The sequence below is a fragment of the Bufo bufo genome, chromosome 1, assembly GCF_905171765.1.
Source record: "Bufo bufo chromosome 1, aBufBuf1.1, whole genome shotgun sequence".
Lineage (NCBI taxonomy): Eukaryota > Metazoa > Chordata > Amphibia > Anura > Bufonidae > Bufo > Bufo bufo.
This window is the reverse complement of record NC_053389.1, coordinates 675,319,722-675,347,383: the sequence shown is the minus strand read 5'-3', so window position 1 is coordinate 675,347,383 and position 27,662 is coordinate 675,319,722. Positions and strand designations below refer to the sequence as shown.

The following is a 27,662-nucleotide window of genomic DNA, read 5'->3' as shown; positions in this document are numbered from 1 at the left end:
TTTCAGTGTTTATATCCCTTTGAACTTCCACCCATAAGGTTTCCACATCCTCACCACCCTCACGCACAATTGCCTCTTTCACACTTGTCTTCAGATCACTCCTCACATACAGGCACACGCCACCACCTTTTCTATTGACCCGGTCTTTCCTAAATAGTGTAAAACCCTTAATATTTACAGCCCAGTCATGCGAAGAGTTTAACCATGTCTCAGCCACACCAACGACATCTATCTGCCCGTGAATTCTGCCTGTCTACTGGATTTTGACCCTTCGCTGGCTGACCTAACCTGTGCTCGACCGATGTAATAACCTTAGACTGTTTATCAGCTCATATGCTGCTTGTCCTGACCTTGGCTTGTCCCTGATTACAATTCTGCCTGATTTCTTGGTGCTCATCACCTGTGTCTCTGACCCCAGTGGATCAGCTGTTAATCACACAGAGACTACACCAAGAGTTAGTGTACTATTGGTTCCCCTGCAACAAAGTCCAGATCACTGTACAGGGTTAAAGGGTAAAAACCAGGGGACCAACAGGATATCACCCTTAGGAGTAGCTCAAAGCCAAATTTGTTGGTTGACACAGTGGTTCCACATGCACTGCTGTAACACCTACATCAGAGTACTGTACATTGTCCAGTGTAAAGAGTACACTTTTTAGCCATCAAGGAATGCAGTCAAAGAGCTGCAATGTAAAGAATTGGGAATTAATGAAGCAGAAGACTTGGTTTCTGATAAGTTAACTGGTAGATGCAGTTTAAATAAGACCTGTGTGCTGAAACATAGGTTTTTTTACTTGTTTGCTCTAAAAATAGGTGCTTTGTTGGAAAGTTGGTGGTTTTCATTTTTATTTTGTAGGAAAAAAATATATATGCAGACACAAACACAAGCGGAATTTAACAGGGAAAGTTAAAACTAGCCCTGCAATTCTGCTTGCTGTGGACACAGCAAAGGTTATGTGGTATTACATGGCAGCTTTTCAGCTAAATGGTGATCCACATAATACAAGGACTGGGAGCCACTCTCAATGAGGGGGCTCACGAGCAGGGGAGAAGGATGCAGTCCTGCTCATTGTTCCGTTCAGGCTGCTCAAACATGACAGCATATTGCAATGAGGATAACATTATTACAGTTTAATAAAGAGCAGAGTTCCTATGCGGTATGCAGTCTGGCTGACCAGCTCGAAGGAGCACTCACCAATGTGGAGTATATGCAGGTGCTGGAGCACAGTGTGTAGAGTGTTCCCCCAAGCAGCTCTGCAAGTAGAGGGAATCTTATCTTTCCTAGTCACATTCTAGGACTGGTTGTTGGAGGTCGTTCATATTCATTACAGGAGAACCCCTTTCAGCTGCACACATTTTTATTTTTATTGTATTTGATGACTTGAAGGTTGTACCAACTTTCTCAGTGTAGCTGTGCTTGTGAATTTTAGGAATCTTGCTAAAGCTGTTTTATTTATTTTTTGTAGGGTGGCATACATGTTTACATGCATGCAGTCATAGGTGGTCAGAAAAAAATTCCATGAGCTGTAGGGTCCTAAAAGTTAAAAGAACTGAAGGAGGCGCTGGCCAGTTGTAGACAAGAATGGTGCCTATGCCTAGAGTGTGGCAGAGAATAGATTCAGAGACAATTTGGGCCAAAGCTATCATCAATCTTGCTCATTACCTGTCACATTTAAGAACTAGTGGTTGGATGCACTGCCCTCTGGAACCTGGTGAGAGGCTGCTGAATAATCCTAAATTAAAGTTGGTGTTCAGCAACCTTTCAAGTACACAATCCCACCTGTTGGTGACTGTAATAATCAAGCATAATGTGTAAATAGTCTTTGTGTCAGAAAAGTAATAGACATTTGTTAACAAAAAATTGTCTATGGCATTCCAGAAGGATGCCACTGTTTTAACGTGAATTTGACGATTTAAAGGGAGTCTGTTACCACATTTGGGCATATTAGACTGATCAAATAGTGTTATATGTGCCACCCGGAACTTAAAAACGGTACCTTTGTTGTGGAAAACGGACTTTTCTTTTAGCCAAAAATGAACTTTGAACGTTATGTTAATGAGCCCTCTCAAATGCCCAGGGCGGCGTCTCAATCCTCCGAGCCCCAGGCAGCACCTCCTCAACGGCTCATAACCCTGCCCTCCGTGTGCCTCTGCCGGCCCGTTTACTCCCCTCCTCTGTCCTTTTCCACTGCAGCTGCGCGGTCAAATTCGTAGCGGGCGCATGCGCAGTAGGTATTGCGATGCCCTGCCAGGAGCGGGCATCGCATTGCGCATGCGCCCGCTACGAATTTGACCGCGCAGCTGCAGTGGAAAAGGACAGAGGAGGGGAGTAAACGGGCGGGCAGAGGCACATGGAGGGCGGGGTTATGAGCCGTTGAGGAGGTGCTGCCTGGGGCTCGGAGGATTGAGACGCCGCCCTGGGCATTTGAGAGGGCTCATTAACATAACGTTCAAAGTTCATTTTTGGCTAAAAGAAAAGTCCGTTTTCCACAACAAAGGTACCGTTTTTAAGTTCTGGGTGGCACATATAACACTATTTGATCAGTCTAATATGCCCAAATGTGGTGACAGACTCCCTTTAAGAATAAATAGGCTTAATAGGCTTAGTGAAAAAAATATTACCTAAGTGTGATTAAATATAAGATTAAACAGCCTGGGATCCCATTTGGAGTGGCGGTACCAATCTACCCTTTCTATGTATCACCCTATCAACAATAATTCCAGAAAATCTACGGCACTTCCTTTAGTAAAACGGGTAGTTTTATTCACCAATAGCAACGTTTCTGTTCGCACACTGGAACCTTTCTCAAGCAGTGATACAAAAAGGGAGTGCACACAGCACATATATAGCATATTCAATGTCAATTAATCAATAACATAATTAAGTGAAAAGTTGGATTTGTACTTACCGTATTTTTCGCCCCATAAGACGCACTTTTTCCGCCCCAAAAATGGGAGGAAAATACCCCTGCGTCTTATGGGGCGAATGCTGACAGTTTAACATCGCTGGATGCGATGTACGGAGCGGGGGCCGGGGGAGGGACTGGGAGGAGGAGCTGGGGCCCGGCAATAGCGGCGGGGCGGTGCGGTCACTGTACTATAGCCCCGCCCCACCGCTCCGGTAGTCTAATATAAAATGTATTATTGAATTAAAAGTTATTAAACATGCCCCCCTCACTCCTAATAGTACCGTATATCCTAATTGCTTCTGTATAATGCCGGCAGGCAGGCCGGGCGTGCGGCAGCGTAACTCCCTGATGTCACGTGCCTGCGCCGCCTCCTTTATGAATGAAGCAGGCGGCGTAGGCAAGTGACGTCAGTGAGTGACGTGCCGGCCGCCCGGCCCGCCTGCCGGCATTATATAGAAGCAATTAGGATATACGGTACTATTAGGAGTGAGGGGGGCATGTTTAATAACTTTTAATTCAATAATAAATTTTATATTTGTATACTGGGGGGGCGGAGGCGGCGGCGGGGGGGGGGGGGGGGGCACACGGAATCTGTGGATGGCACAGTTAAGGGGTGGGGGTCTGTGGATGGCACTGTTATGGGCTGGGGGGGTTCTGTGGATGGCACTGTTATGGGGTGGGGGGTCTGTGGATGGCACATATATAACAGTGCCATCCACAGATCCCCCCCTGTAACAGTGCCAGCCACAGATCCCCCCCCTGTAACAGTGTCCGTCATCCACAGATCCCCCCCATAAGTGTCCGTCATCCACAGATCCCCCCATAAGTGTCCGTCATCCACAGATCCCCCCATAAGTGTCCGTCATCCACAGATCCCCCCATAAGTGTCCGTCATCCACAGATCCCCCCATAAGTGTCCGTCATCCACAGATCCCCCATAACAGTGTCCGTCATCCACAGATCCCCCCATAACAGTGTTCGTCATCCACAGATCCCCCCATAACAGTGTCCGTCATCCACAGATCCTCCCATAACAGTGTCCGTCATCCACAGATCCCCCCCATAACAGTGTCCGTCATCCACAGACCACCATTAGTTCCAAACCCACCAAAAGCAGACCTTTTGGTTAAAACATTTTTTTTTCTTATTTTCCTCCCCAAAAACCTAGGTGCGTCTTATGGGCCGGTGCGTCTTATAGGGCGAAAAATACGGTAGATGGTGTCTCCAGTGTATGTGACTTTAATCCTGCTATGTCAAACTGCTAGTTATATCTGGGGTGCTATTGACTTGTTTTTAATGGTCTCCCATGGTTTTAACTTGCAGATAATGTACTTTTGAGCATTTGAAAAATAAGAGGAATTGGTTCGGATCCCTGCGACACATGAGGATGCTGGACAACCATGGAGAATAAATGCAGATCGAGAATTATGTATTACAGATGTAATCATGAACATGGGGTCACCTCTCTCTCTCTATTTGTTCCTTCTCCTCATTGATAGTTCTTGGATTTAGTCTGGTACATTTTGTACATTTACCTTGGCATAGGTGAGTGGCAGATGATTACTAGGGCTAACTAGTGGGACATGGATCGAGTATGCTGGAGCTCCTAGAAATGGGAGCCCGGTATATTCCTGATGGATCCCCTTCTTTTGACAGTGAAGGATATGGTGGGGGCTGGCTGGCACGGCTAGACTCTGTTTGGGGACAAATGCAGCGTGGCTGGTGCTGTCTTCAGATGCAGCTGGTGGCATTAACAGATGTCATCAGATGTTGATGACCCCACATATGCAGGAATTCAATCTGCCACTCACTCTGCTAGTCAAGATTAATGTTCACTTATCATGGGATGTATTTCTTTGTTATCCTGGAGCTACAGATGTGGAGAGAGGCTACTACATTAGGGTGATAGAGGTTATCTATATTTTTCTTCTAAATAAATGGAAACATAGATCCTGCAAATTGTTTGTCAGAAAGTGCAGGACCTGAGTCATGTGATGGTTGCTGCAGCAACGTATACAAACATGCCCCATGTTGATCAGGTGACACATCCGCTCATAGAAGACTGATTACACCCGAACGATTGCGGAAGTAGCGTCGCGCAGGCGCAGCTGTCTCCGCACCACGCCAGATCTCCATGTGTCGCTTGGATCCAAATGTTCAACTATTGGTTTTAATCATGTTATTTATTATATCACCTGGGTTTTAATGAGTGGCCTAATTAGTATGAAATATGACTTATAGTCTCCTATGTATATGTATTTTTGAGGATGCATTCATTTATGTCACTTATTTGTTGTGTATGGGCTTTACATGGGTCTTGAATCATGTACAATTGTATTTTGATATACACTTTTATGAATTTTATCACAATTTTGACTTAATTATGTTATTGATTAATTGACATTGAATATGCTATATATATATACTGTGTGCACTCCCTTTTTGTATCACTGCTTGAGAAAGGTTCCAGTGTGCGAACCGAAACATTGATATTGGTGAATAAAACTACACGTTTTGCTAAAGGAAGTGCCGTAGATTTTCTGTGATTATTGATATTAAAATCACTGCAAAAAATGCACCAAAATGATACGCAACTGACAATACTAGCTAATTCCTCAGGCCGATGTTAAAACCTGAGAACTTTGCCAATATCTTCCAGTCAGGAACATATCGGAGCCCCTCATGCACCACGTCACGGTGTCTCAGCACGCATGAGGTCCTACCACTCAACTGCCCCGGCATCCTCCATTGTATGCATTTTTTGCTGGGGATTGCCGTTGTCTGCGGACCGCATGCGGAGGAATTGCTCACCCAGTTATAGACACGCTACAGTGTCTGGGTTTGGAGCATTCTCACCCGTTTAGGCCACTTTTTTCAGTGAGTTGATTATTGATATTGGAAGCCTGGATCGCTTCATCAGCTCCTGGCACCCCAGTTATCACAAAATACTGCTGTGCTGTTCATGCTTTCTTGAAATACTCCTATCAACAATAAGCATATTCATTTTCTCAAATCCCACTTCTGACACCAAGTGTTTTAACGTGAATTCGATGATTAGAGAATAAATAGGCTTCACAGGCCTAGTGATAAAAACCGTTTGATTAAATATAAGGTAAAACAGACCAATAACATACAGAATAAATAACTACATGGCCTGCCCAATACAATATGGAGAAATTCTAGCCACCATGTCATAGCACATGGCCGACACTCCATGGCGATACAAGAAAATAGTGTTTATATCACATCCTACCTAGATGATTTTCTTCAACGGAGCGCCCCTTAATTGTCTGTGCAAACAAAGTTTATACCCTTCAGCCCCTCCTCCCAAGTATGTCCAGTGTGCAGCAAGTATGTCTCTGAGATAACCACTCAGGAATTTAGCTTTCTAAGCACAATGCGGGTTGGGTTGGGTGGTTTGTGTATGTTATCTAACTATCATTACACAGAATATAGAAGGTAATATAAACAAGGACAGAATTAAAGGCGACAGAACCAATTAGTTATTAACCCGTTCGTTACCGGCTCCGTACATGTACAGCGCTGGAGTGATGTGTAAACATCGCACCTGCTCGCAAGTGCAGCAGGCGCCATGGCCGGCAGGTCTCTGCTGTTTCATACCGTGACCGGCAATAACGCTGATCACGGTGATTAAAGGCTTTAGATGCTGTGATCAAGCAAGATCGCGGCATCTACAGTTGTGTTCAAAATTATTCAACCCCCAATGCTGTAAAGGGTTTTAGGGAATTTAGTGTACATTTGTAATTGTGTTCAGAATGAAATCTTACAAGGACTTTTTAAAGAACCAAATGCAACTAAAATGACATCAATTGTTTTTGTAATACAGTATTAAATGTTTTTTTTGTGATTTCTTCATTGACACAATTATTCAACCCCTTAAAGACTACCACTCTTAAGTAACAGAGGTTCATTCAAGTGTTTTCGATCAGGTATTGAAAACACCTGTGGATGTCAAGGAGCAGCAATCAAGCATAATAAGCACCAATTAGGCATATTTAAAAGGACTGTGATACTCAGCTCCTTCTAGACATTTACTGGTGTGTTTACAAACATGGTGAAGTCAAGAGAATGGTCCAGGAAGACAAGAGAAGAGGTGATTTCTCTTCACAGGAAGGGCAATGGCTATAAGAAGATTGCAAAGATGTTAAACATACCAAGAGACACCATAGGAAGCATCATTCGGAAAATCAAGGCAAAGGGCACTGTTAAAACGCTACCTGGTCGTGGCAGAAAGAAGATGCCGACTTCGACTGCTGTGCGCTACCTGAAGCGCAAAGTGGAGAAAGTCCCCGTGTGACTGCTGAGGAACTGAAAAAAGATTTGTCAGATGTGGGTACTGAAGTTTCAGCTCAGACAATAAGGCGCACACTGCGTAATGAAGGCCTCCATGCCAGAACTCCCAGGCGCACCCCCTTGCTGTCTCCAAAGAATAAGAAGAGTCGACTGCAGTATGCCAAAAGTCATGTGGACAAACCACAAAAGTTTTGGGATAGTGTTCTGTGGACTGATGAAACAAAATTAGAACTGTTTGGGCCCATGAATCAACGATATGTTTGGAGGAGGAAGAACAAGGCCTATGAAGAAAAGAACACCTTGCCTACTGTGAAGCATGGTGGGGGGTCAATCATGCTTTGGGGCTGTTTTGCTTCTACAGGTACAGGGAAGCTTCAGCGTGTGCAAGGTACCATGAATTCTCTTCAGTACCAGGAGATATTGGATGAAAATGTGATGCAGTCCGTCACAAACCTGAGGCTTGGGAGACGTTGGACCTTTCAACGGGACAATGATCCCAAGCATACCTTCAAGTCCACTAGAGCATGGTTGCAGATTAAAGGCTGGAACATTTTGAAGTGGCCATCGCAGTCACCAGACTTAAATCCGATTGAGAACCTCTGGTGGGACTTAAAGAAAGCAGTTGCAGCGCGCAAGCCTAAGAATGTGACTGAACTGGAGGCTTTTGCCCATGAAGAAAGGGCGAAGATACCCGTAGATCGCTGCAAGACACTTGTGTCAAGCTATGCTTCACGTTTAAAAGCTGTTATAACTGGAAAAGGATGTTGTACTAAGTACTAAGATTGAATGTCACTTGGGGGTTGAATAAAACTGATAATGATGTGAGCACAGAAAAGACATTTGTGGTTATTTCATTATAAATGTTATGTTATATTTGTCTGACTTACAAGTGCCTCTTTGATTTAATTGTAAACAAGATGACTAAAATGATCAAAATCAATGTCAAACTGGCCAAAACACTCAATTTCAGTGGGGGTTGAATAATTTTGAACACAACTGTAAATGCGCAAAAACCCGGAAGCTCACGCTTACGGGCTTCCTATCAATGCCCCGTGCAGCCAATGTGGGCATCGGTAGTTGCGCTGAACACTGTAAGCCTCGCTGACGAGGCTTTAAGTGTTCATGCTACAATTCCTATTTTTGGCCACTAGATGGCAGGCCAGGATAAGAAATGAGCAACTTCTAGTTTAAATGTCATTTTAAAAATCCCTGATAGAACAAAATCAAAAATTTAAAAGCATTATTTATAGGCTCATATATGAGCTTCATAATCATCACAAAAAATAAAAAAATTAAAAAAAATATATATAGAAAATTAAAAAATATAAGAGTTTAAATCACCCCCCTTTTCGGATAACTAAAAAATAAATACCTAAATAACAATAAATATAAACATTATGGGTATCATTGCGACCAAAACTATTAAAATATTTTAAAAAAATTCCAGTACAGCAAATGGCGTAACTGAAAAAAGGGTCAAAATGGCCAATTTGACATTTTTTCATTGCTTCTCTTACCCCAAAAAAGTAATAAAATGTGATCAAAAAGTCATGCGCACTCCAAAATGGTATCAATAAAAACTGCAGATTGTTCCACACAAAATGAGCTCCTAAACAGCTCAGTAGACATAAATATAAAAAAGTTATGGGGGTCAGAATATGGTGATTTAAATTATTTTTTTTATTATCAAAGTTTACATTGATTTTTACACTAGACATAAAAAACCTACACATATCTGGTATCATTGTAATCATACTGACCCAGAGAATGAAGAGCATGGGTCAGTTTTGCCATAAACAAAACGCTGTGGAAACAAAACCCGTAAAACGGTGGAATTGCGTTTTTTTTTTTCCAATTCCACCCCATTTGGATTTTTTTTACCGTTTCCCACTACATTTTATGCCATAATTAATGATGGCATTAGAAAGTACAACTTATCCTGCAAAAAAGCCCTCATTCAGCTATGTGACCAGAAATATAAAAAAGTTATGGCTCAAGGAAAATAGCGAAGTAAAATGAAAACGCAAAAATGAAAAAACCTCTAGTAGCCTAAGGGTTAAATAAAGTACCCTTACAACACATTCTATCCCTGGTTCTTCTACTTTAGTTCATTTTAACCTATCCCAAAATATAACATCATGACCTATTCTAGCTAACATCATATAGATTCTAGTCATTTAACAGAAAACCACTTTGGAACCATTGGATTTCTAAAAAAAAAGAAGTGTCTTTCACAAAGGTCTTCTTCCCTCCTGATCTTCTTGGACAACGTCTCTGGTGCTATAAAACATGGGAGATCTTTAGCCTTTAGAATAACTCCCAAAATGTTCCTAGCGCTAACAAATATCAAAGTCAGTTCTCCATTTTTTGGTGTGCTGTGCGCTGCATGGCGTGACCCTTTTTGTGCTGCAACACTTATGTTGTTTCCAGGTCTTTACAACTTTGTCTCTTAGTTCAGTTTCTTACCCTTCCTTTCTCTGTGGTGATACAGTCAGATCCATAAATATTGGGACATCAACACAATTCTAACATTTTGGGGTCTATACACCACCACAATGCATTTGAAATGAAACGAACAAGATGTGCTTTAACTGCAGACTGTCAGCTTTAATTTGAGGGTATTTACATCCAAATCAGGTGAACCGTGTAGGAATTACAACAGTTTGCATATGTGCCTCCCACTTGTTAAGGGACCAAAAGTAATGGGACAGAATAATAATCATAAATCAAACTTTCACTTTTTAATACTTGGTTGCAAATCTTTTGCAGTCAATTACAGCCTGAAGTCTGGAACGCATAGACATCACCAGACGCTGGGTTTCATCCCTGGTGATGCTCTGCCAGGCCTCTACTGCAACTGTCTTCAGTCCCTGCTTGTTCTTGGGGCATTTTCCCTTCAGTTTTGTCTTCGGCAAGTGAAATGCATGCTCAATCGGATTCAGGTCAGGTGATTGACTTAGCCATTGCATAGCATTCCACTTCTTTCCCTTAAAAAACTCTTTGGTTGCTTTTGCAGTATGCTTTGGGTCATTGTCCATCTGCACTGTGAAGCAAGTGAAGCAAGTGAAGAGTTCTGAAGCATTTGGCTGAATATAAGCAGATAATATTGCCCGAAACACTTCATAATTCATCCTGCTGATTTTGTCAGCAGTCACATAATCAATAAATACAAGAGAACCAGTTCCATTGGCAGCCATACATGCCCACGCCATGACACTACCACCACCATGCTTCACTGATGAGGTGGTATGCTTAGGCTCATGAGCAGTTCCTTTTCTTCTCCATACTCTTCTCGTCCCATCACTCTGGTACAAGTTGATCTTGGTCTCATCTGTCCATAGGATGTTGTTCCAGAACTGTGAAGGCTTTTTTAGATGTCGTTTGGCTCACCAATGGTTTACATCTTGTGGTGAACCCTCTGTATTCACTCTGGTGAAGTCTTCTCTTGATTGTTGACTTTGACACACATACACCTACCTCCTGAAGAGTGTTCTTGATCTGGCCAACTGTTGTGAAGGGTGTTTTCTTCACCAGGGAAAGAATTCTTCGGTCATCCACCACAGTTGTTTTCCGTGGTCTTCCGGGTCTTTTGGTGTTGCTGAGCTCACCAGTGCATTCCTTCTTTTTAAGAATGTTCCAAACAGTTGTTTTGGCCACGCCTAATGTTTTTGCTATCTCTCTAAAGGGTTTGTTTTGTTTTTTCAGCCTAATGATGGCTTGCTTCACTGATAGTGACAGCTTTTGGATCTCATCTTGAGAGTTGACAGAAACAGATTCCAAATGCAAATAGCACACTTGAAATGAACTCTGGACCTTTTATCTGCTCATTGTAATTGGGATAATGAGAGAAAAACACACACCTGGCCATGGAATAGCTGAGAAGCCAGTTGTCCCATTACTTTTGGTCCCTTAACAAGTGGGAGGCACATATGCAAACTGTTGCAATTCCTACACCGTTCACCTGATTTGGATGTAAATACCCTCAAATTAAACCGGACAGTCTGCAGTTAAAGCACATCTTGTCCGTTTTATTTTAAATCCATTGTGGTGGTGTATAGAGCCAAAAATGTTAGAATTGTGTCAATGTCCCAATATTTATTGACCTGACTGTATATGAAGGGATTGCAGGTATAATCACAATCCTATATGCATGTTTCAGTGCCTATTTTCAGTGGTTGTAGGACAGTCCATAAACTTGCCTGTGGGAAGAGCTCTGACACTGGGGCCTCCTCCCCTCACTGCTTTGCAAGTTCTACAAGGTCATCAGCCCTGTTGATTGGTTGATTTACTGTAGGAAGTCTTTGGCAGACGATTACCTCTAGTGGCCCATCCCTGGACAGCAGTAGTGCAAGCAGCAAGGTCTTTTTTTAATTCATTTTCACCTATCCAAAAATATAACATTCCTTCAAAGTCCTTGGGGTCCAGCAGCTATGGAGGCTGGGTCTCATAGGCAAACTGTTACTGTATTACACTGTGTAATACACTGATAGTCAATGTACTACAATACAGACATATTGTACTGCATTGAAATACAGATCAGACCCTGAAATGTTGAAGTCCCATAGTGGGACAAAAATAAAAAGTATTTTTTTAACAATAAAATAATTAAAGTTTCAAGTAAAAAAAAAAAAACCCTTTCCCATAAAAATGACATATAAAATTGTAATTGTAAAAAAAAGAAGAAAATAAGAAAAAAACAGGCATATTAGGTATCACATGATCCACCCTTTCGGCCAAGGTGTTTAAGGGTTAATATAAATAGGAATAATATAAATGTCATAAATGTCAATGTGTTACAAGTTCCATACTGAATCACCCTCTCTTTTTTATGTTTGTCTAATGGAAATATTTACTGTACTGACAACTTTCAAGAATGTTTTATATTTCATCTGTTTATTTTATGATTCATACAGAAAATATGATGGTTTTGCAAATAAGGATAAAAACCATCACAGCAGTTGTAATTTCATAACACTCTACATCCTTATTAAGTAGTTGTATTTTATCCTGCCCACTCAGGTGCCCTCACCTTTGGGGTAACTGCCTGCTGGAGAGAGTGGGCAGTGAAATCATGCTGGTAATTAAATAAATGAATAGAGTTATGACGTTATATCCAAGTACACCCAGTGATATGTATAACAGCAAAGACAGCTTTCAGGTCAAATATCAAATCAAAATAATCTGTTTTATGAATTTGTTTGTCTGTTTAAAGGGTTTCTGTCACTAGAATTTTCACTATTAAACTGGCTGACATTAGCTATGTGCTAATGTCAGCTGCACCTAACTATGCTATTCTTGTGATTATTCATGCCCCTGTTACTGCAGAATTATTACTTTTATATTATGCAAATGAGCCTCTAGGAGCATGGGGGGGGGGGGCGATGCTCCTGCTCCTAGAGGCTCCGTTCTCCCACCTCATTACACTCCCTCCAAGTCTTGATTAACAGGGCCAGGCAGTGTTTACATCCTCCCTCCACCCCTGTCCGCTGGGGAAATCTTGCGCCCTTCAGTATTCGGCGCAGGCGCAGTGAGGAAGCTGTCAGCCGGCGAGCATCCTTCCCTCACTGCGCCTGTACTACTGTATTCTGTATACAATTTAAAATAACAATACAAAGTGGGCTTTGGTAGCCCACTTCGGATTGCTAACACATAGTGTGAGCTGACTTGATGGGTACTGTCATGGGTAAAAGAGGTGATTTATCAGAATTGCAAAATGGGATGATTATTGGCTTTCTGGTCAAGAGTGGTAATATTACTGAAACTATGCAGTTTGTGAACAGTTCACATATTGCTGTGGAGAAAGTGTATCATGAGTGAACAAATACAGTCAGGTCCATAAATATTGGGACATCGACACAATTCTAACATTTTTGGCTCTATACACCACCACAGTGGATTTGAAATGAAACAAACAAGATGTGGTTTAACTGCAGACTGTCAGCTTTAATTTGAGGATATTTACATCCAAATCAGGTGAACGGTGTAGGAATTACAACAGTTTGCATATGTGCCTTCCACTTGTTAAGGGACCAAAAGTAATGGGACAATTGGCTTCTCAGCTGTTCCATGGCCAGGTGTGTGTTATTCCCTCATTATCCCAATTACAACGAGCAGATAAAAGGTCCAGAGTTCATTTCAAGTGTGCTATTTGCACTTGGAATCTGTTGCTGTCAACTCTCAAGATGAGATCCAAAGAGCTGTCACTATCAGTGAAGCAAGCCATCATTAGGCGGAAAAAACAAAACAAACCCATCAGAGAGATAGCAAAACCATTAGGCGTGGCCAAAACAACTGTTTGGAACATTCTTAAAAAGAAGGAAAGCACTGGTAAGCTCAGCAACACCGAAAGACCCGGAAGACCACGGAAAACAACTGTGGTGGATGACCGAAGAATACTTTCCCTGGTGAAGAAAACACCCTTTACAACAGTTGGCCAGATCAAGAACACTCCCCTGGAGGTAGGTGTATGTGTGTCAAAGTCAACAATCAAGAGAAGACTTCACCAAAGTGAATACAGAGGGTTTACCACAAGATGTAAACCATTGGTGAGCCTCAAAAACAGGAAGACCAGATTAGAATTTGCCAATCGACATCTAAAAAAGCCTTCACAGTTCTGGAACAACTTCCTATGGACAGATGAGACCAAGATCAACTTGTACCAGAGTGATGAGAAGAGAAGAGTATGGAGAAGAAAAGGAACTGCTCTTGATCCTAAGCATACCACCTCATCAGTGAAGCATGGTGGTGGTAGTGTCATGGCGTGGGCATGTATGGCTGCCAATGGAACTGGTTCTCTTGTATTTATTGATGATGTGACTGCTGGCAAAAGCAGCTGGATGAATTCTGAAGTGTTTCGGGCAATATTATCTGCTCATATTAAGCCAAATGCTTCAGAATTCATTGGACAGCGCTTCACAGGGCAGATGGACAATGACCCAAACCATACTGCAAAAGCAACCAAAGAGTTTTTTAAGGGAAAGAAGTGTAATGTTATGCAATGGCCAAGTCAATCACCTGACCTGAATCCGATTGAGCATACATTTCACTTGCTGAAGACAAAACTGAAGGGAAAATGCCCCAAGAACAAGCAGAAACTGAAGACAGTTGCAGTAGAGGCCCGGCAGAGCATCACCAGGGATGAAACCCAGCGTTTGGTGATGTCTATGCATTCCAGACTTCAGGCTGTAATTGACTGCAAAGGATTTGCAACCAAGTATTAAAAAGTGAAAGTTTGATTTATGATTATGATTCTGTCCCATTACTTTTGGTCCTTTAACAAGAGGGAGGCACATATGCAAACTGTTGTAATTCCTACACCGTTCACCTGATTTGGATGTAATTACCCTCAAATTAAAGCTGACAGTCTGCAGTTAAAGCACATCTTGTTCGTTTCATTTCAAATCCATTGTGGTGGTGTATAGAGCCAAAAATGTTAGAATTGTGTCCATGTCCCAATATTTATGGACCTGACTGTAGCTCCATTGCGAATAAGCGACATGGAAACTGCAGAGCACCATGTGTCATTGATGTGAAAGGTGAACATTGGCCACAAAGATGTGCAAGAGTGGACCAAGGCGCTACAGTGGAGCAGCTCACCACCAAAATGAACAAGGGGTCTACCAGACAAGTGTCTAAAACAACAGTTCAGAGAAACCTACTGCATATGGGGCTCCAAAGCAGACCGATGGTCACTGCACCTCTGCTAACAAAGTTGGATTGGGTGAAAAGGCTTCAATTTTCACCACTATTGGAATTAAACCACCACTGATTGGCAGAGGGTTGCCTTCTCCGACGAGTCACGTTTTCTGTTTCATCGAATGGGTGGATGTTGGCGTGTCAGGCGAGAAACATCAGAGAATAAATGCCTTGCAACCATTGCTGGAAGAAAACAAGTTGGTGGTGTCAGTGTTATGGTCAGGGGAATGTTTCTGTGGCATTCTTTTAGCCCATTCATCCATGTGGAAGGCACACCTTGCAGATCACGTACACCCATAGATTCTAATTGTCATCCCTGGGACGAATGGGATCTTCCTGCGAGACAATATTACATGTCTATAAATGTCAGACATTGGTTGAAAGAGCATAACCAAGACTTCCAAGTACTACCCTGGCCTCCTAATTCCCCAGACTTGAACCCAATGGAGTATCTGAGGAACCACCTCAAATTTTGCATTAGCTCTGTGGATTCTTCCCTATGGACCCTCTAGCAGCTGTGGGATGCACTGCACTCAGCATAACTCCAGATACCTCTCACAACCTACCAGGACCTTATTGAGTTACTCCCAGGCCATCTAGCTGCTGTCCGTGCTGCACATGGCGGTTACTCTGGATAGCAGGTTCAGTTCAATATATCTTTATTTTTATTTACTGTCACTCATCCATTGCCAACCGATATTTATTATCTCTCCCATTTCCCCATAAGTTCGGTTGTTTTTATTTTCAGTACATACATGTTTCTTGTAGCCATCCACTTATTGTGCAACTCAGCCCTACTGTAAGTCCCAGGGGTATCTGAGTACCAAGAGACGCTGTTAGTTCTTGGGAAAGGTGACTGCAATACTGTCAGGAATCATCCTGCTATGTCTGTTTAGTTCAGATTGTCTTGCCCTCAAGTTTTCCCTCAGTAAAGATGGTGGATTGTGTCTCAGCTGGGTGCCATCTTACTTCCTGTTTCACATTTAAACCTCTCAAGCCTGTTACTAATTGCTTGAGTATTGTGTTTGAACTCCTGCTTGTGCAGTCCTTTCGCTTGGAACTTGCTCTCCAGTTTGTTTCTCCTCCTTGCGGTTTACCCTGCTACCTCCTGTTGCCGACCCGGGTTGCCTGACTACGTTCCTGTGCCGCCTGCCCTGACCCATTGCTGATCTGACCTCGGATCTTCTTCATCCTTCAATCCTGCATCGTTGCTACTGGTAACGGCTCCGCCTGCCTGGCTCTGCTTCATCCTTCTATCCTGCTACCTTCTGTTCAAGACTCCGGTGCTTCCTGTGTTCAGGCCTTGTCCCTGCCATTGGATTCCAGCAGTATTCCACTAGTATCGTGACAGAATACTCAAGCCTAAAATGGACTGGGAGTTCAGAGGTTCGCATTAATTAACTGCAGACTGCTATGGCTAATATGCGCACCGAGATGCAGACTTTAAAAAATAAATGTGACGCTGTAAGGCAATATGGACTCTTTGCCTAATGTGTCCCTGACACAAGACTTCGGTGATCAGCTTGAATTAAGTCTTATCCGGTACCAGGAGAATGAATAAGAGTGAAGACTAAACACATGTCTTGTTCCAATCCATTCTGGTTTATTCACAGTTGGCAAACAGTTATAATAGAGGGGGTTTAGCTTCCTTGACATCCAATCATATGTTAGCATTTGTTTAACCTATAGCATGAATACACATGAGCTCTGCATTAACATAATAGATGACTCATAGTAACAGCATTTGACCAATCAGGTATAGACACATAGGCCAGTATGCATTTGAGCCAAGATGACCCTATAAGGTAAGACTGTTCAAACTACAAACTAAGGAATGTATGGGTATCTTGAAACCGCACAGGAAGTTTCTCACATTCCAAAGGGGGGAAGGGGAATCTTGGAACAGTGCACTGGCCAAATGTAATCGTAATACACGTTGCTGAAACAGACAAAATGGAGTTACTTATACCCCATCAATCCCCTCTTAGAACCTTATATATATACCTTATACTATATGGTTCTTTCTCTGCTCTCCCTTTGTTTGCTTATAAGCCTTTAGGTATTCCATATACCCTTCAGGAGTATAATCCTCAGGCTTTGTTGAGGTTGTGTTTACCTCTTCTACCTCTATCGGAGTATAGAGGAATGTTGAGTGTACCCCTCTTTCGGCCACATTTTTACATATGGCAAGAAGGGAGGGCACACACTGTAGACAACAGCATAGGCACACTATTGCAGTGACCATGACGAGTGCCACTCCTAAAACATACCTTATTTGACCAAAGTCAGGTATCCAGCCAAAAAGCCAGTCCCACCAACCTTGGTCAACATCTTGTTTTATATACAAACAGGAGTGGAATACAGCGGCACTGCAAACAACAGGTAATGAGTCTGGTCCTGGGTGCTGGCTAAGATAGCGGCAATGCAGCGAAACTCACACTTCGTACGTGGTGCTCAGCATGGAGGGGAGAAGCTGAATCGAGTGCAACAATGTAGTGAAGACAAAAAGAATATGCGGCACTCACCGAAGTGTTCAAAAGTGTTGCTCTTTATTCAATCCTTCATTCAGGACAAACGAGTGGGGTGCTGGGGCGGACAGGCTCCTGCATATGAATGGCGGCTACGGCCGTTTCGCGCAGTGTATCGCGCTTCTTCTGGCCGCTCTGATCGAGAGCGGCCAGAAGAAGCGCGATACACTGCGCGAAACGTCCGTAGCCGCCATTCATCTGCAGGAGCCTGTCCGCCCCAGCACCCCACTTGTTTGTCCTGAATGAAGGATTGAATAAAGAGCAACACTTTTGAACGCTTCGGTGAGTGCTGCATATTCTTTTTGTCTTCGCTACATTGTTGCATCTTGTTTTATATGTTTAATCATCTCTTCTAATTGGCTTATTTTATCTTTTATTCCACGGGAGTGATCTGATAAATTGAAACAACATATCCCTGCGAACGCTGAGCATCCTATACCATGTTGGAGCAATAAATAGTCAATAGTTGCCCTATTCTGCAAGATAGCTTTTTTTATCCAGCAGCATATCTTGCAGAACTGCACTAGTGACATTTATCTGTTTTACCATAAAACAGGCAAGTTTTGATATTGTCCTGTGGTTATATATGGCCAACCCCGGTACCCCTATCAAAGATACCCCTTAACTCATGTATTCTGCTCTAGAGAGGAGATTCACATTATAATCACAATTTTCTGGTAGCTGTAGGGAAGTGTCTCTCGTATGTCGCGTCTGTATTGCTGGGACTAGTGGTATCATTGTTAATGTCAACCTAGCTATTGTACAGGGTCCCTCTGTAATATTGGCCGGTATGTATGTGTAACTAGTATTCCCACAGGCCAATACCCATCCTATTGGTAGACGTACATGTTTGTCTAGGGATGGTACTGTTTTTTGTAATATTACATTGCATATTCTTTCCTGATACTATCTTTTTACAGCTACCTAGATCTCTATCACAAATATTTGGCTTAGTCTTGTTCTGCATTTTTGCTTGTATGCAGGGGGGCAATAGTTTCTCATCGCAGGAGAACTTGTAACATATTTCTGTGGCTGTAACAAGACCTGTAATTATTTCTATCATATTACTTTGCAGAGTCTCATATGTAGGACAGTCATAACAAGCATGATAAGGATTTATATATCCATATTTAACATCATGATCCTGCAAATCTGTGTCATTCCATTGGGAACGTAGGAGCCCCGTCCATACATCTACTGGGTGGGGACTACTACCAGACATGTCTCCAAAATGTTAGATGCAGATAAAGTGGTTCGGAGACAGAAATCAGTTAAGTTCAGAGTTTTGGCCAGGTACAGCCATAAGTTCTCCTTCGTCTTGCACAGATTGTCTTCCCCCCTGCATTCCGTTTTCAGGTATGTCTGTCTGTTCCACAGCCATGGGACAGTGAATAGGAGACACAAAACTGCAATTATCAAGGCACTACATTTCAGCCATCTCGAGGAATTTCCCGACTACGTTATCTTGTTGGGGGTCAAGGCTGTCTGCCTCCGTTAGTACCCCATCTGTATCTTCTTTGAGGTCAAGGCTGTCTGCCTCCGTTAGTACCTCCTGTCCTTCTTCAAGGCCAAGGCTGTCTGCCTCCGTTCCTGCCTCCTCTCTTTCTCTCACAAGCTTCACTCGGGTGGCGTGGATCCAAATTGGAGATTGTTCAGTCAGCACAGCTGTTCTGGTTACTACAACCACGGTAGTAGGTGGGCCATATATACGAAATCACCTTGAGCTCTTCCTTTCTTCAGTGTTTCGACCACCACCTCATCCCCCACCCTGTATGGTTGGGTGGGTTCCTGTGGAAGAGAGGGAGACTTACAAACAACTTTTTTTCTTTTTTTTTTCAGTTTTGTTAAGTACCTGTATCAATTTGGTGACATAGTCTTCCCTTATTAAATCAAGGTCTCCTTCCTACACTATCATTGGGCCCAGGGGGTGAGGAAAGACCTCCCCATGAGTATCTCAATGCTGTTTATGTCCTACTTCGTGGAAATGTGCTATTAAGATGGAAGCACTGTGTTGGCGAATGCATAGCTTCCCCTCTTCGCAGACTAATCCTGTCTTAGGATTTTTCTGCAATACTGGATAACACCAGTCTTACTGTTCCTGTTCAGTGGCATACCACTGAAGATCAGTAAGCATTTGCAACATCTCAGGGGTTGGAGGTGCCAGACATGGCATCTCCCAATGGTTACACAAACCTGTGGGGTTGCATTTGGCCACTCGTTTCGCCACCTTATCTGCCAGCGTATTGCCCTGTGAGACATGATCCTTACCATCTGCTGCCGTGAATCCTCTCCTCTGCCAAATCATACCATGGTCCCACACTACCCCATTTGTGTACCTACTATCAGTATAGATGGTGACAGGTCTATCAGTATGTAGAATACATGCCCTAGTGAGTGCAATGAGCTCAGCTGCCTGCTGTGTTGAGTGTGGATGTCCTTGAGTAGGCCTACAACATCATGAGTGGTGTGCAAAATGGTGTAATGTCACATTGTGAAAGAAGTTGCCAACTCTACCATCATAGCACAGGCTGCAAGAGAACACAGACATGCCGGCATCCCTTGAACAGGGGTGGGCATTACCTTTGAGAAAAATACACAAGGACGCAACTTGCCTCTGTTTTCTTGTGTCAGTACACCCGCCATGGTTTTACAATTTTGGCGTGCAAACATGTGGAAGGGCATATTATAGTCAGGGAGGCCCAGCCCTGGACTCGACATGAGTAAACATTTCAGATAATCAAATGCATTGTACATTTTCAGAAGACCATTTAATCAAATCTGGATTTTCTTCCAGAGTGGCTTGCCTCAAAACATTGTCATAATAGGAGCAATCAGGAATCCATTGTCTACAGTAGTTTATCATACCAAGGAAAGATAACATTTCTTTCTTGGTGTGCGGGGTGACCAAACCTGCAATAGACTGGACTCTTTCTGCGCTGATTCTCATTTCATCTTTTATGAGGACAAAGCCCAAGTATTCAACCTGCATTTTACACCATTGCATTTTCTTAAATGTAACTTTGTGACCACATCCTGACAACGATGTTAACAGTGATAAACCATCCTGAATGCTGGCCTCCGCTGACATGCTACACAGTAACAAATCATCGATATATTGCAGCAGCACAGAACCTTGGGGGGGGGGGGGGGGGTACCATGGTTCTAACATCGCTTGGAGGACTATGCTGTACACTACAGGTGAATCAGCATATCCCTGGGGCATTTATTTCTGCACCAGGTCAGTTGACGTCTGTCAAAGGAAAAAGTAAAAAGTAGTCTGGTTATGTTATCAACTGGGATAGAAAAGAATGCATTTTTCAGATCTATCACACTGAACCAAACAGCGTCTGCTGGAATGGCAGATAATAATTAAGTGACATCAGGTACAACAGGGGCTATAGGCACAATGATGTTGTTGATGGCCCTTAAATCCTGTACAAAGCGGACAGTACCATCTGCCTTTGGCACTGGATTCACGGGCGTGCTGTAGGGTGAAATCACCTCTTCCAGGATTCCCTTGGCCTAAGTCCATCAAGTTTCTCTTTTGACAACGGGTATTGTTTCTGGAACACTGAGATGACACCTGGTTTCACAGTAGCTTTGTAAAGTGTGCAATCTATGAATCCTGTGTCATATTCATTTGAAGACCATAATGCAGGGTTAATGTTATTAAGTTCTGTGTGGTCCTGTATGTTTGCAAGAATCAGTGGCACAGGTGTAGAGATTGGAATGAGATCTGAGTGTACTCTTATGCCCTGATTCTTTGCTGATACTTGCAAGTCAAGCTTAATGAACAAATCTCTCCCTAACAGGCTGACTGGGCAATATAGTATAATGCTAAATACATGATCTGTGATGTATTCCCTGTCCATGGTCTCGAGTGGTAGTGAGTCAGTTTGGAAAGGTTTTGTCAAAACCCCATTAATTCACATAGAAGGCTCACACTTCCTTCCTCCCACTCTCAGTCATCTAAGTCCACCCCTTTTAGTCGGACTCTGTGGTCCTCCTTCTGTCCGTCATTAGTGTCCCAGCTGCCCATAAGAACAGAGCTCAGCTGTTAAGCACAACACTTAACATGTAACACGTAACTGCAAACATTGAAACAAACAGATCTGACAATACAGACATAAACACACAAAGGGCCCATAAAAACTTTTCATTGACTTCAATAAAAAAAAAATGTACAGCTTGATCAATGCTGTTGGCACCAATAAAAACCAAAAACTTCCAAGAAAAATAAAATAAAATTCTCACTGCGCATATTATATGAAAACAAATACCGTACTCCATACGCATTCATATTTTCATATACTTATTTTCGCAAACAGCTCATAACCTTGCCCTCATACATAAAAACTGAATTGCACACACAGCTCTGCTAAAAAACTCAGTCTTCTTACATTTTCAACTCCACTACAACTCACCCATTCACATTCCACTAAATCATGTATCTTTCAACCCAGTCACACAATTTCTTTGTTTCATTCCAAAACTTGCAGCATAGACAAACACAGCTTTCCTGAAAACAGATATCCACACCACACCCAGAATTGCTAATGGTCTGTCACTGTTTGTGCTGCTTTTTCCAATATCTTCTGGTCTTCACTCTGTGATTAATCAACTCTTATAAGAAGACAATATTCATGTTATAATCATACAGTAAATTTGTTAAAACCCAAATCATCTTATATACCATGTGGTCTTAGTTTAGTGTTGCACACATCGTCACTTACTCTATATAATTCCCTGCCCCCTCTTCCCTGTGTCACTGCGTTTCTCTTATCTCAGGAATGTTTCTTTGTTTAAGGCAGGAGAAGTAAATCCGTCCATCACAGAACGTTCTACTTAAATATTCCTCAAACTTTTACTCATATCTGAATAAGGACTTAGAATGGGTGCACCCGTAGATTGATAGGATTGGACACTTCCAATTGGCATCATAGCACAATCACTGTGGGCACTTTCTTAACTAGTGGATTTGCAAACATCATTGGATCTAATCCAATGCTGGAGCCCTGTCTGGAAGATCTATGGATAACATACATTAGTATCTTCACAGTCTGCAGATGCATTACCAATTACCAGCCCCCTCCCCCCCCCAACCCCCATATGGAGGGTAGTTGAATTCCTGAGCACAGGAGGGGATGTGAGATGGGAGGGAGTTCTCTCTGGAATGTGCTCTCAAAAAGAAAACAGGAAAAGTTCTTGTCGAACTACAAGTACAATAATTACTTTTGAATGTTACAGCAGATGTGGTGGGGGAAGGGATGCCACATGGCAACTTCTTTGTTCTCTGTAGGATTCAAAATCCTCCATCTTGCAATAAGAAATGCTACTCATTTCTCCAACTTTCAATTTCTCTCAGTTACTTCCATGGACACTTTAAACCATAACTCAGTATGCACCAGCCTATTATTATCCTTCAACCAACTTCTCTTTTCCTTAAATACACTTATCCATTAACTGACCATCTTTTACTGCTGTAATCTCTAATTCTAGGGCTATGGATCGTCCCTATTTAAAAACACACATATCATTAGGGCAACAAAACTTAACCAGTTCATTTCTGAACATTTAACACAAGCCCTTTCTGATTGCAGACACTGGGGCACTTTTTTCCTTGCCATCAATTAACTTCCTGACACTGCTCTGTTTTCTCAATCACCAGAGCCCCCCCTTCACCATCACAGGAGTTCTGATGTACACAGTCTGTAAGCTCTAACTTCACAGATTCTTACAGATTTTCATCCCTGTTGCCAGCCGGGCATAACATTCTGTTTCAGATTTTAACTGTCAATTCTCACATCCTGCCAAATTGTCTACCCATGGGTTAACTAGGAAGTAATTTGTGGGACTAGACCGTGCAATATAAAGTTTACATGTTGGCAGTGATGGAAACAGAATGATTTCACAGTGGGATGTGACCGTACACTTACCACCCGGTCAACATCTCACACAGACAGATAATCTTATCACTTCTAAAATACTTATATTATATATACGTAAGAGTTAATCCAAGCTTGTAATCTTCTGTTCCCTGAACAGGATTTCTTCATAGTGCACTTTATTTATATCTAGTGATATGGACTCCCTGAGTCTCTTATAATCATCTTAGCTCCCTGAGCTTTTGCCTGTGTCCCGGACACTGCAACCTACCAATATGGACTCCCTGAGTCTCTTATAATCATCTTAGCTCCCTGAGCTATTGCCTGTGTCCCCTGGAGCTCGCGCATCGCAAGATTACGGCTATCTATCGTTGATAAAGAGAGGAGACATAGGCGGTACTGGGCTCCTTCACAGGCGGGCACGGCTGGGCACAGCTGGGCACAAGGAAGGTTAGTCACCTGAGATAGGCGGATCGAATGAAAGGGAGGGCGGCGATTTCAGCTCAGAAGGCAGCGCTGGGCACCTAAACGGCCGGGCACCTTTCACCATGAGACGTCCCCTTGGACACATTATTAAGTGATTGACAGGTGATATAAACCGCTTTTTTAAGAATATAGAGCCACAGGGGCATTTGATAAACTCACTTTAGGATGCAGTGTTTTACAAGGGACATCGCCATATGTTTAGCTTATAGGGCTCATTTCTGATGACAGAATCCCTTTAAGTTCCTGATTAACTCTCGGTGGATATCCACCTCTGGGGCTAGTGGCAATTTCATGAATCATTCTTTTGCTCAAAGGCATGGGGTTAAATTTCAGAAAAAACTCTCACCCGTGGTAATGGAGACATAGATGGATCTCCACTGAGCTCAGGGCCAGTGGATCAAGAGACGGAACGACATGAAATCATTATAACACCCCATCACTGTGAAGTCCTATCGTTTCTATTGATCTCTTTTCCACATTTCCCTGTTATTCTAGGCCTACCCTGGTTGCAAGCACAGAACCCTGTTATCAACTGGGAAACCAAAGAAATAAGTTTCCCAGCGGAGGATGTTCTTTCGACAGCTCAGTCTGAACAAGGTTCAGAAAATCCAGCTCAAGATAATAAGATAATAGAGTTACCCTATGTATACAAGGAATTTGCGGACGTTTGCGATAAACAAAATGCGGACAAGCTCCCCCCACACCGACCCTACGATTGTCCTATAGAATTGCTTCCTGGTGCATCTATACCTTTTAGAAACATCTAGCCTTTGGCAGGCCCTGAACTAAAATCCCTCAAGGACTACATAGAAGAAAATCAGGCTAAGGGGTTTATCTGCCCATCTTCCTCCCCGACGGGGGGTCCCATATTCTTTGTTAAGAAGAAGGATGGTTCTCTAAGACCTTGCATTGATTACCGAGAACTTAACAAAATTACAATGAAAAACCGTTATCCTCTACCATTGACCCCCCGAGCTTTTGGAGAGAGTGCAACATGCAAAGAATTTTACCAAGTTAGACCTGCGAGGCGCCTATAACTTGGTCCGTATCAGATCTGGAGATGAATGGAAAACAGCTTTTAAGTCACGTTACGGACATTTCGAATATCTTGTAATGCCTTTTGGTCTTTGCAATGCCCCGGCCACTTTTTAACATCTTGTCAATGATATCTTCAGAGATCTTCTGGACCAGTTCATAGTCATCTGTTTGGACCATCTCTTGATCTTCTCTAACTCTATGGAAGAACATCAGAGACATGTGCGACTCATTTTGAAACGTCTAAGAAAGAATCAACTTTACATTAAGATTAAAAAATGTGAATTTCACCAGACTGAGATCCAATTCCTTGGTTATATAATTTCACCTCATGGTCTACACATGGACTGTAGCAAGATTAAAGCAATAGTAGACTGGCCTACCCCCAGGAGCATAAAATATGTTCAACGTTTCATAGGTTTTGCCAATTTTTATAAATGCGTTATTAAGAATTTCTCAAAAATAATTACTCCTATTACACAGTTGACTAAGAAAAAATAAAAATGCTTTTGTCTGGTCTCCCCAAGCACAGGAATCCTTTTGTCTCCTAAAGTCCAAGTTCCCTACAGCCCCTGTATTAGTTCATCCCGACCCAGAACTCGCCTTGATTGTGGAAGTAGATGCTTCAGACTGTGCTATAGGGGCTATTCTGTCTCAGAGCATCCATGCACTTTTTTCTCCCAACGTTTATTCCCTGCTGAAAAGAATTATGATGTGGGGAATAAAGAACTGTTAGCTATCATTGCAGCTTTTAAGAAATGGAGACATCATCTTCAAGGAACCTCACAGCAAATAATAGTTCTGACTGATCACTATAATTTGGAATTCGTTAGATCTGCCAAATGTCTATCCCCTCGCCAAGCTCGTTGGAGTCTCTTCCTCAATCAATTCAACTTCGTAATCTCATACAGGTCCGGTTTCCGTAACGGCAAGGCAGATGCTCTATCTAGAATCTTTTCCAATGAATCCACTTCTACGATTCCACCCAAGACTATTGTTCCTGAGTCTAATTTTGTGTGCATTTTATATCTCACTACTGAGGAAGGAACTTGTGTTTCAAAACGCGTCTAGTGTAAATTTGACCTAGTTTTCTGTGCGTTTCTCCAAATCATCGTTAAAGGACTTTGAGGGTATTTTTATTCCATATCAAATTTACATAAATAGAGTGTGGCGAGTACAATACCGCTACTAAATAATACCAGGTTGGCTAAAACACCATCTTAGCCGATCTGTTTGTGCTGGTATTCCCTATATACCGATTTGACACTGCTACATCTAATCGAATTTTCCACCAATTTGAATTTTGCTACATCGGCCTCTGCTACATCGGTCCTGCCAATCGAACTCCGCTATACCGGCTACGTGAGACATCAGTGAGTTGAGTATTCTATTGCACCTATCTGGGTCAGCGAATCCTTTCCCTGGTCCGTCACGTGGGACGCCACGTAGAACGAGACGTGTGAACATTGGGAATGAGGCGGCAGCAGAGAAGCGCCGGCTGAGGGTGAGGTATCCACTATCTGCAAGCGCTGTTTGGGCGTGAATATTCACCATTCGAAAATTATCACAAATCGTAATAAGGACATAATACTTTGAACCAAGAAGGTTCCAACTACCGGTAAAACTGCACATTAGTTATACGATTGTTATAGTATCGACTTAACATATTTGCTGAAATACCCTGCATATAGGAGAAAATCGATAATATTTGAAAGCAAAGAGGTCACATATATTGGAGTACTCCAGTTTTATAGATACATGCGTGAGCTCCGCATTATATTTATCTATATACACTGCTCAAAAAAATAAAGGGAACACTTAAACAACACAATGTAACTCCAAGTCAATCACACTTCTGTGAAATCAAACTGTCCACTTAGGAAGCAACACTGAGTGACAATCAATTTCACATGCTGTTGTGCAAATGGGATAGACAACAGGTGGAAATTATAGGCAATTAGCAAGACACCCCCAATAAAGGAGTGGTTCTGCAGGTGGTTACCACAGTCCACTTCTCAGTTCCTATGCTTCCTGGCTGATGTTTTGGTCACTTTTGAATGCTGGCGGTGCTTTCACTCTAGTGAAGAAAATAGCTAAAATGACATTGAAGGGGGAAGTTCTCATTATGGGAGACTTCAATCTTCCTGATGTAAACTGGAAAACCAAAATAGCTAGTTCTGCCAGGAGTACAGATATTCTAAATTCCCTACTGGGATTATCTCTACAGCAAGTAGTGGAGGAGCCAGCCCGGAAGGAGGCCATTTTAGATTTAGTATTCACAAATGGGAATTTGGTATCTGATATTACTGTAGGGGAAAGCTTGGGATCTAGTGATCACCAGTCAGTGTGGTTTACTATAAGTACAGTGACTGAGTCACACCACACAAAAACAAAAGTTTTAGATTTTAGAAAAACTGACTTTTCTAAAATTAGATTAGTGGTATACGAGTCCCTATCAGACTGGAACAGTTTAATTGGAGTCCAGGAGAAATAGAACTACTTAAAAGTGGCACTATTGAAGGCAACAGAAGATTGCATTAGGCTTGTCAGTAAAAGCAAAAAAAGGAAGAGACCACTGTGGTACTCAGCAGAAGTGGCCAAAATCATTAAAAACAAAAAGATAGCATTTAGGAATTATAAAAAAAAAAAAAACGAGGATGACAGACAAATTTATAAGATTAGGCAGAGAGAGGCCAAACAAGTTATAAGAGCTTCTAAAGCACAGGCAGAAGAGAAATTAGCTCAGTCAGGGAAAAAAGGCGATAAGGCATTCTTCTGATACATAAATGAAAAAAGGAAACTAAAACAAG

At 42.3% G+C, this 27,662-nt stretch overlaps 1 long non-coding RNA gene across 1 annotated transcript; it reads left to right on the top strand.

Moving 5' to 3' along the window:
• Positions 1-2,942: 2,942 nt before the first annotated feature.
• LOC120987162 lies at positions 2,943-17,724 on the top strand. Its single transcript, XR_005775939.1, has 3 exons — positions 2,943-2,972; positions 12,671-12,679; positions 17,603-17,724. It is a non-coding gene; the product is annotated as an uncharacterized LOC120987162 (long non-coding RNA).
• Positions 17,725-27,662: the final 9,938 nt, after the last annotated feature.